Source organism: Arachis hypogaea, chromosome 20 (genome assembly GCF_003086295.3).
Source record: "Arachis hypogaea cultivar Tifrunner chromosome 20, arahy.Tifrunner.gnm2.J5K5, whole genome shotgun sequence".
In the NCBI taxonomy this organism is placed as follows: domain Eukaryota; kingdom Viridiplantae; phylum Streptophyta; class Magnoliopsida; order Fabales; family Fabaceae; genus Arachis; species Arachis hypogaea.
Genome location: NC_092055.1, coordinates 101508883 through 101516780, shown reverse-complemented (window position 1 = coordinate 101516780; position 7898 = coordinate 101508883).

Here is a 7898-nt window from a genome sequence, read left to right as displayed (position 1 = left end):
CCATATTTCAACATGCCATTGGACACAAGCAAGGGCCGTTGAACGGCACTTTTAAATTATTTTTTTTATTTGCAACAGGTTGCCGTCTAATGGCTTGTTAGTTCCGTGCCATGCCAAAACAAATGTTGGATGGCAAGCACCAAGTTTCCACACTTTTGGTTCTGTTTACTCAAGGCACAAAACCTTGCATGGCTAAATGAGATATGCAATATGGCCTATTCTAAGATTAGTTGCAACACCAAACTTAATTTTATGTAAAGCTGGTTTAAGATTGAATTATGGATGCATGCAAGGTGTATTAATGCAATATATAATCTGAAATAGCATGTCCAAAATCAATTTGCTGTTTCACTCGGAATAGTCATGCAACTTGAATTAAAATGAACAAGACCAATTGAGATGGAGCAATTGATGTATGCATGAAATGCAAAATGTTGGAATTATGCATAATGCAATCTCAAATGTCATGCTAGCATCATAATAGCTACAACAATCAAAGCTTATCCTCTACTGCATTGAATACATGGTTAGCTAAAACACCAAAATTGTCTCCTGCTTAGGCCAAGAAGCTTTGAATCTGAAACACCCTTTTGGTATGCATCAATTAGCAGTGAAAACAGAAAATTAATGAAAACTAAGAATTAACAAGAAGTCAAAGGATACTTGAACAGCAGGCAGAAGTCGGCTAATTAAGAAATAACTTATAGAATACGTCGTGAGTATAGTTCTTAATCAGCTAAGGTCAGCCTTGTCAATTTAGAAAAGTTGTCACAAATTTTAGAAATAAAAATAATGGGAATATGAGTCCCAGGTCGTCTCTCAACGAGTTGCAGAAAAGGGTGCTAATTTATTAATCAATAATTTTCAAGAAAGTTTGAGTTGGATAATGAGCAATTTAAAATAACTATAAATTAAAGCAATAAACTAAGAATTATTATTAATATTAAGAGGCCTTGACTGGGGGAATGATTAATTGGAAGTTCTATCCTTGTTGGAATCTTCTCTAGTGTAGTGTAAAGAGGTTGTTGTTTTCACTTAGTTAACCCTTACTAAATAAAGGAAAGTCAAGTGATTGAGCTAACTCTTATCCGCAAATCCTAGTCCTCTCCCTTGGGAAGGTCTAGCGTTAGTAGATACAGAATTAGCCAACAACGTCCAATTTAACTAAGCACTTAAGCATTCCAACTCAAGTGTCTCCTTTTAATCAACCCCCATGTCAAGTAGAAAATCTACTCCATTGACATGGATTTAATACTCATAAAAATATAAGAAGAAATAATAAATTAAATAAAATAAAATAGAGAATTAAAATTAATTAAAAGTAAAAGTAACTCTATATATTAATAAATTCAAAATGCAACATAATTATCTGAATAGGGTCAATGATCAACTGAAAGGAGTAAAGGAATAAGGAAATAAACTAAAGTAATAACTTCAACGGAGGTAATGACTCTTCAACATCCAAAATTCAAAGCAAAAGCATAAACTATGAATGTAAGGCAAATCTAGATTCAGATCTAAAACTAAAAGTAATCCTAATATCAATGTATCTGAATGTGTGTGGATGCGTCTTGAGTCTCTGCATGTTCCCTAGCTTTAGTCGGTGTTTATGGGCCGAAAATTGGGTCAAAACGCGGCCCGAAATCGCCCCCAGCGTATTCTGTTATTTCTGCAGATCGCGCAGGTCACGCGTACGCGTCGTCCACGCGTTCGCGTCATTCAGCTATTTTCCTTGTCACGCGTTCGCGTCGTTCGTGCAGACTCCAATCCTGACGCGTACGCGTTGCTGCGATTTCTTCATTTCGCGCGCTCACATGAGCCATGTGCTCGCGTCAGTGTTCGCTAGTCATCTCTTTAGTTTCTTGTGTTCCTTCCATTTTTGCAAGCTTCCTCTCCATTCTCTGAGCCATTCCTGCCCTATGAAGCCTGAAACACTTAACACACGGATCACGGCATCGAATGGGATAAAGGAGAATTAAAATACACAAATAAAAGATCTCTAGGAAGCAAGTGTTTAACCATAGAACTCAACTAGGAAGGAATTGTAAAATCATGCAAATCATATGAAAAAGTAGGTAAATAATTGATAAAAATCACTCAATTAAACACAATATAAATCATAAAATTGTGGTTTATCAACCTCCCCACACTTAAACATTAGCATGTCCTCATGCTTAGCTTAAAGAGATAAAATAAATGAGTAGAGAAATGTAAGACTCATGCAATGCAATGCAACCTATATATATAAATGCAACTATATGATTCTTGTCTACTTGGTTAAAAGTAAATAAGCTCTTCGAGAAAAAACATAAATTAGATTTCACTAATTCAAATTATACAATAAAAGACAAGTAAAATTGTAAGAAGACAGCTCATGAAAGCATGGAACATAGAATTAAGCATTGAACCCTCACTGATGGTGTATATGCACTCTAGTCTCTCATGTGTATAGGATAATTACTCTATCCTCCTCTAATCATGCTTTCTAAACCTTGTTCTTCACCTAACCAATCAACAAGTATTTAATGTACCAATGCAAACATCATGAGGTCTTTTAAAGGTTGTAATGGGGCCAAGGTAAAGGTGAGGATATATATATATATATATATATATATATATATATATATATATATATATATATATATATATGGATAAGTGAGCTATAAATTGAATCTTTGATCAACCTAAGCTCTTACCTAACATACATACTCTTATATGCTTTAAATTCATGCCTAGCTACCCATAATTCCCACTTTCACATTCCATACTCATGTATCAACTTTTTCTCTTAACTTGTATCACATATGCATTGATTTTTTTATTGAACTTAATTTGGCATTGGGGTAATTTCGTCCCCTTATTTAATTACTTAATTACTTGAATATATATTTTTTTAAAGTAATCTTGCCAATGCACATGGATTTATCATTTTTCTTAGTTTCACATGAGTAGGTATCCAAATTCCCAACATTTTATCATGACACATTTCTTTATTAACCAATGTTCCCATAATTTCCCACACTCAATTGATACACATTTTCTATCTTAAGCTAACCAAAGATTTAATTTGGGATATTACTTGTTTTTCTGCTTAATGCTAGTAATGTGGTAAAATACAAAACAAATGGGATTTAAAAGACTCAAAGTGGCTAACAAAGGTAAATGGAACGGTAGGCTATTTGGGGTAAGTGAGTTAAAACAATTAATAGCCTCAATCATCTGCATGCATATAACACATTAAACATTGGACATATAGGATGGAACAAAATAAAGATTACAATCATAGATAAGCAAACACACAAGAATAATATTTATGGTTAAATAATGTAACCATGTCATTAGGCTCAAGTCTCACAGGTTGTGTGTTCTTAGCTTTTTAAACTATGTTCCAATTGCAACTTCTAACAAGTTTTAACACAAAAGTTTCGATTTAAATTAGTGAATTTTTTTCAAAAATAAGGTCTTAAAAAGAAATTTATTATTTTTCAATCAAGTAGAACATGCATACAATTAACCTATTACTATGCAATTTATTCTATCCTAAACAAAAGAAAAATTAACTAAATATCCTATTTTATTGGTGTTTTAAGGAAAGGAAATTACCTCCGAAAGTCAGGTACTGACTGACCTCCCCACACTTAAGGCTTTGCACCGTCCTCGGTGCCATCTGTCAGGAACAACGGGGGGCTGGTAGCAGTATCTTCACCATCGGGACCGTCGTGGCTCCCTGTGCTGGTAAATGAAGTGGAGTCCGGGGTGTCTGGGTCTTCTTTAGGTGGGTGGTTACCAACAAGTAGCTCCTTGAGGTATGTAAATCTGCGCTTGTTATGGCGCTCTCTTTGCTTTCCTTTTCGGTCAAACCGGTCTAGCCTCTCAAGTATCTGATGGAGCAGTTGGTTTATTGAAGGTGCTTGTGATGTGGAAGAAGAAGGGATATCTTCTGCTAGTTCTGTGCTCCGGTCGATAGTGACTGCTGGAGGTCTGATATACTTCCCGTTAGAGACGTATTGATCATCTCGTGGAATCATGGCCTTGGTGTCCCCAACTCTATAGGAGACTCTGGCTGCTGAGACTAGATCTAAAACCAAGGCGGGGAAGGGTAGGTTGCCCGCAATTTGTACGTGTCCCAAAGCATGCCGAATGTGTCTTGGTAAATTGAGGTGCTGGTCTGTAAGGATACACCAGAGTAGAACAACCATGTCTGCAGTGAAGGAGGACTCGTGAGTGCTCAGAAAGACGTAATGGGTCATAATTTGTGCCCATACTCGAGCTTCCAAGGTAAGTGCTGAAGCCGATATGCCCTTAGGTCAGGATCGATGGTATCCGTAGATCCATCTGCTGCCAGGTTGTGCGATAATTTTGAGAACGGCGTCCCAGTCAAATTGGTATGTCTGGCGCTTGAGTGAGGCTTCTTGGAATGCGTCCAATCCTTCTGGAGCGGGGGGAAGATCTAAAGCTTGTTGAATGGCCTCTTCAGTTATGGGGACTTGCTTCTGACGGACATAGACAAACTGCATGGTTGGCATGTGAAAATTGGAGTAGAATTCAACTACCCATGATAGATTAACCTGCCGTGGCTGTCTCTGTAGGAATCCCCACTGTCGTCGCTCAATGCGGGGATCAACAAATTCAGTAATGTTGGTTGGGAGGATAAGAAGGTACTCATTGTTATAATTCCTCTTTGTCAGGATGGGGAACATCTGCTCACAGTAGCGGTTAGTGAACCGCGCAGTGTCCTTTGTTGGAAAGGCTTTCTCTTTTTCATCGACCTTGATGATCCTCTTGATTCGTTTTGTTGAGGGTTTCACCGCTGTTGAAGATGGCTCTGCCACTAATGCTCTTTTTGTTTCTCTCCTTGCTGGAGGTTTGGGAGTAGCTTTCTCTTTACCTTTCTTGGTGGCCATCCTGAAAAAGGAAAAAGAAAGTAATATGTAAAGATAAGGGTTCGAGCAAGGGAGCAAATATTATGGGTGATAATCAATGCACGGTGAAGAAGGATGTCGTTAACACATGGTCTAGACTACATGTGAAAAGTTCATCAAAGGTAATATAGCAAGTGCATGTGATGGTAATTAAATGCAAGATGTTTATTGGTATGCCGGCAAAGGCATGAGTAGCATAGATTAAGCATTTAATGTCCAAGTTAGATTACCAACCCTTTCAAACTAACAACCTGTTTGTATTGACAATTATATTTAATTAATAAAATATAAAAGGGGTTTTGTGAAAAACAGGCATTAAAGTAGTAGAATAGAATAATTAGTGTGCAATGCCATACAGGCTTTTTCACAAACACATAGCATGCATGGTAAACATGTTATTGAAAGTAGTAAATTGAACATGCAAGCAACCCTTTAAGAAGTAATATTAATTGTCAAACAATTTCACAATAGTTCACAAGCAAAATATAGAAGAAAATAATCACCTAATTAAATTTCTAACACCAATTAAAGGAATAAAAAGACAGAGAAAATAAAGGAAAAGAAGATATAGATAATGAAAGTGAAAAGAAAAAGGAAAAAAAACATAAACATAAATAAAAGTAATAAAGGAAAAATAAAAAGAAAGAAGGAAAAGAACCTTGAGAATGGATGTGAAAAATAAGGAGGAGAAAGTAAAAAGTGAGAAAGAATAGAGAAGGAAGAAGGGGGGAAGAAAGAAATAAGAAGGGAAAAGAAAAATTAGGATTTGGGGAAGAAAAGATATGATATTTGGCTGATCTGGATAATCTGTGCGCCACATGTGACGCGGACGTGTGGTGTGCGATGTTTTTCAAGTGACGCAGACACGTGGGTCATGCGGTCGCGTGACTTGATTCGCGCGACTCTCTGTTTCAAACTCATTTTGCTAAAATTTAGGGTGACGCGTTCGCGTGGGTGACGCGATCGCGTGAATGACCATATTTAGGAAACGACGCGGACGCATGAGGCACGCGGTCGCGTGATAGGGCTGGTGCTTCCAGCATCATTTCAGCCCCAATCCATCGTAGCTTGCTGCCATACACCTCTTTTACGTCAATTTTTAGGGGCACGCGTTCGCGTGGGTGACGCAGACGCATGGGAGGCTATTCTTCAAAATGACGCGGACGCATCAGCGATGCGGTCGCATGAGCATATTTGTGCCTAAGGCAGGCCTCCAGCCACGCTTTCGCGTGACTTTCTGTTCAATTCTCTTTTCTTCCTAACGCAACGATGACGCGGACGCGTCAGCGACGCTTACACGTCGCGTGCGTTTTTTTTGGTGCAGTATGCAAATGCAAATGCAGGCTATATGCAGCTATATGCAGAGATTATGAGAAGAATCATTAACAAAAATTAAATAGAATAAAGTAAAATAAAACTAAAACTGAAACGGAACGATCATACCATGGTGGGTTGTCTCCCACCTAGCACTTTGCTTTTACGTCCTTAAGTTGGACGCTCTTCAGACTCATTCTGCTTCTGTTGGTGGGTCTTCCAAGAGGAAGTCCTCTAGTTCTTTGTGATCCTTTGTCTTCTCACCATGATAGAGCTTCAGGCGATGTCCATTGACCTTTAGAATTTTGGAGCTAGAAGGATGACGCAGGTAAAAAACTCCGTATGGCTCTGCCTTTTCTACTCTATATGGACCTTCCCATCTTAATCTCAGTTTACCTGGCATAAGCCTCAGTCTGGAGTTATAAAGAAGAACTAACTCCCTGGTCTGAATTCTCTCCTTTTTATGTGCTTGTCATGGACAGCCTTCATCTTTTCTTTGTATCTCCTGGAGTTGTCATATGCTTCTAGGTGAAAGTTCTCAAGTTCTGCTAGTTGCAGCTTTCTTTCAGCACCAGCTTCCTCAAAGTTCATGTTGCACTCCCTCACAGCCCAGAAAGCCTTGTGTTCCACCTCCATTGGAAGGTGACAAGCCTTTCCGTATACTAAGCGGAAGGGACTCATCCCAATGGGTATTTTGTACGCTGTTCTATATGCCCAGAGTGCATCTTGTAGCCTGGCACTCCAGTCCTTCCTATGAGGTTTTACTATCTTTTCCAAAATGCGTTTAATCTCTCTGTTAGAGACTTCGACTTGCCCATTGATCTGGGATGGTAAGCTGTTGCTACTTTGTGAATTATCCCATGCTTCTTGAGTAATCCTGTCAGTCTCCTGTTACAAAAGTGGGTGCCTTGATCACTCACGATTGCTCGTGGTGATCCAAAGCGACAAATAATATGGTTTCTAACAAAGGAAATGACAGTGTTAGCATCATCAGTACGGGTGGGAATTGCTTCCATCCATTTAGAAAGATAATCTATGGCTAACAGTATATAAAAGTAACCATTAGAATTTGGAAATGGACCCATGAAGTCAATGCCCCAAACATAAAAAATTTCACAGAAAAGCATAATCTGTTGAGGCATCTCATCCCTCTTAGATATATTACCAAACCTTTGGCAAGGGGGACAAGATTTACAAAATTCAGCAGCGTCTTTAAAAAGAGTAGGCCACCAGAATCCACAGTCTAAAATTTTTCTAGCTGTTCTTTGAGGGCCAAAATGTCCTCCACTCTCAGATGAGTGGCAGGCCTCTAAAATGGACTGGAATTCTGATTGAGGTACACACCATCTAATTACCTGGTCAGCACCACACCTCTATAAATATGGATCATCCCATATATAATATTTGGACTCGCTCTTCAGCTTGTCTCTTTGATGCTTAGTAAAATTTGGAGAAAAAGTGTGGCTAACTAGATAATTAGCTACAGGTGCATACCAAGGAACTACTTCAGATACTGCATGTAAGCTATCAAATGAGAAATTATCATTTATAGGAGTGGAGTCATCCTTAATGTGCTCAAGACGACTCAAGTGGTCTGCTACTAAATTCTAGTTACCACTCCTATCCATAATTTCTAAATCAAATTCTTGCAGCAGTAGTATC